The sequence below is a fragment of the Geospiza fortis genome, unplaced genomic scaffold, assembly GCF_000277835.1.
Source record: "Geospiza fortis unplaced genomic scaffold, GeoFor_1.0 scaffold387, whole genome shotgun sequence".
In the NCBI taxonomy this organism is placed as follows: Eukaryota; Metazoa; Chordata; class Aves; order Passeriformes; family Thraupidae; genus Geospiza; species Geospiza fortis.
The window spans coordinates 12715-16269 of record NW_005054546.1 but is presented as its reverse complement, the minus strand read 5'-3'; positions in this window follow the sequence as shown (position 1 = coordinate 16269).

Below are 3555 nucleotides of genomic sequence, written 5' to 3'. Positions count from 1 at the left end.
GGGCGCCGCGATCGATGGCACAGGGCACCGCGATCGATGGCACGGGACACTGCGATCGATGGCACAGGGCACCCCCCGGGACAGGGCACCTCGATTGATGAGACAGTGCACCCCCCGGGACAGGGCACCCCCACGGATGCGGGATGCACCCCGATTGATGGGACAGGGCACCCTGATCCCCGGGACAGGGCACCCCCATTGATGCGGGATGCACCCCGATCCCCGGGACAGCGCACCCCGATTGATGGGACAGGGCACCACGATCGATGGCACAGGGCACTCGATTGATGGGGGATGCACCCCCCGGGACAGGGCACCCCAACTGATGGGTGATGCACCCCGATTTATGGGACAGTGCACCCCGATCCCCGGGACAGGGCACCCCCATTGATGGGTGATGCACCCCGATCCCCGGGACAGCGCACCCCGATTGATGGGACAGGGCACCACGATCGATGGCACAGGGCACTCGATTGATGGGGGATGCACCCCCCGGGACAGGGCACCCCAACTGATGGGTGATGCACCCCGATTTATGGGACAGTGCACCCCGATCCCCGGGACAGGGCACCCCCATTGATGGGTGATGCACTCCCGGGGTGATGCACCCCGACCCTTGGGACAATGCGCCCCAATCCCTGCGGTGATGTCCCCAAATTCCTGGGGTGATACACCCCCGGATTGATGCACCCCGATCCTCGGGACAATGCACCCCCATTGCTGCATGATGCACCCCGATTCCTCAGTGATTCGCCCCGATTTTTGGGGCGCTGGACGCGGGACAGTGCACCCCGATTGCTGGGATAGTGCACCCCAATTGGTGGGTGATGCACCCCGATTTCTGGGGTATGCACCCCCGGGGTGATGCACACCAATCCCTGGGGTGATGCACCTCAATCCCCGGGACATTGCACCCCAATCCCTGGGGTGATGCACCCCAATCCCTGGGGGTGCTTTCCCGTTCCCAGGCTGATCCACCCCCCTGGTTGGTGTTTCCCATTCCTGGGGTCACAAATTCCCCCTGGGGCAACGTTCCCCGGTTCCTGGGCTGATGATTGCCCCTGGTGTGGCACAGGGACACGGGGGGTGTGGCACATGGGTGTGGCACAGGGACACAGGTGTGGCACAGGCATGGGTTGTGGCACAGGGATACTGGGTGTGGCATAGGGACAGCACATGGGTGTCATGGGTGTGGCACAGGGGTGTGGCACACAGGGACAAGGGGGATGGCACACAGGGGTGGCACAGTAGCACACCGGGTGGGGTGGCACAGGGACACAGGATTGCAGGGACAAGGGGGATGGTATGGCTCATGGGTGTGGCACAGGGACACAGGTGTGGCACAGGGACATAAGTGTGGCACATGGCTGTGGCACAAGCATACGGATGTGGCACATGGGGTGTGGCACAGGGACACAGGGTGGCACTGGGGAACACACAGTGTGGCACAGGGACACACAGGGTGTGGCACAGGGACACTGGGGGTGGCACATGGGTTTGGCCCAGGAGCACACGGGGGGGGGTGGCAGAGGGACACACAGGGTGTGGCACACGGGGTGTGGCATGGGGACATGAGGTGTGACACATGGGTGTGGCACAGGGACACACAGGGTGTGGCACAGGGACACTGGGGGTGGCACATGGACACAGAGTGTGACACGCGGGAGTGGCACAGGGACACAGTGACACAGGTGTGGCACACAGGCATGGGGTGTGGCACAGGGACACTGAAGGTGGCACATGGGTGTGGCACGTGGGTGTGGCACAGGGACACTGGGTGTGGCACATGGGTGTGGCACAGGGACACGGGGTGTGGCACACGGACATGGGGGGTGGCACATGGGTGTGGCACATGGGTGTGGCACACAGGCATGGGGTGTGGCACAGGGACACTGAAGGTGGCACATGGGTGTGGCACATGGGTGTGGCACACAGGCATGGGGTGTGGCACAGGGACACGGCAGGTGGCACATGGGTGTGGCACATGGGTGTGGCACAGGGACCCAGCGTGTGGCACATGGGTGTGGCACACAGGCATGGGGTGTGGCACAGGGACACTGAAGGTGGCACATGGGTGTGGCACATGGGTGTGGCACAGGGACCCAGCGTGTGGCACATGGGTGTGGCACACAGGCATGGGGTGTGGCACATGGGGTGTGGCACATGGGCGCATGGGATAAGGAGAAACCCCATCCAGCACCGGCACCGTGCCTCAGTTTCCCTTCTCACCCAGCCTGCCAAGGCCCAGCCACAGCCAGGGTGGGCATGAGCCGAGGGTGGGCAGAGGAGGAGCCCCCCCAGAGCCCCCTCTGATTTTGGGACAGGCTGGGGGACATCAGGGCTGGGCACAGCGAGCGTGGAGGTGACACAGCACAGCTGGACAAGCACGGGTGGCACAGTGGGGCTGTGTCCCCCCCCAGGGCTGGCCCTGAGCCCTGTGCCAAACCCGCTGCCGGTGCCCAGGGGAGGTTTGGGGGGGCACGTGCTGGGGACAGGATGTGACAGCAGCCAGCCCTGAGTCACCGCTGGCCACCGGATCCAGCTGGGAGGGGACAGGAGGGGACAGGAGGGGCCAGGAAGGGCCCTTGGCTCCAGCCCCTTGTCCCCAACAGCTCCCACAGAGGGGCTGGGGGCTCGTTCCCAGTTTGGGGCTCCATTCCCAGTTTGGGGCTCCATTCCCAGTTTGGGGACCCCCTTCCCAATTAAGAATCCCCATTCCCAGTTTAGGAACTCCATTCCCAGTTTGGGAACCACGTGCCCAGTTTAGAAACCCCATTCCCAGTTTAGAGACCCCATTCCCAGTTTGGGGAGCCCATTCCCAGTTTAGAAATTCCATTCCCAGTTTAGAAATTCCATTCCCACTTTAGGGACCCCACTCCCAGTTTAGAAACTCCATTCCCAGTTTAGGAACCCCATTCCCAGTTTAGAGACCCCATTCCCAGTTTGGGGAGCCCATTCCCAGTTTAGAAATTCCATTCCCAGTTTAGAAATTCCATTCCCACTTTAGGGACCCCACTCCCAGTTTAGAAACCCCATTCCCAGTTTAGGAACCCCATTCCCAGTTTAGAAAATCCATTCCCAGTTTAGAATCCCCATTCTCAGTTTAGGGACCCCAATCCCAGTTTAGAATCCCCATTCCCAGTTTAGAATCCCCACTCCCAGTTTAGAAACTCCATTCCCAGTTTAGAATCCCCATTCCCAGTTTAGGGACCCCATTTCCAGTTCAGAGACCTCACTCCCAGTTCATGGAGCCCATTCCCAGTTTAGGAACCCCATTCCCAGTTTGGGGAGCCCACTCCCAGTTCAGAGCCCCCACTCCCAGTTCAGAGCCCCCATTCCCAGTCCAGAGCCCCCATTCCCAGTTTAGAATCCCCATTCCCAGTTCAGAGCCCCCACTCCCAGGTCGGGGTGCCCGTGCCAGCCCCTGCGCCCCTCGCAGTGCCCCAGGGCACCTCCTCGGGCTGGAATTCTCCTCGATTCCAGGCCCAGCTGCCCCGGGGCTCCTGCGGGGCAGCAGCTGCCGCCAGGGCTTGGGGTTCCGCCGGGGGAGGGGGG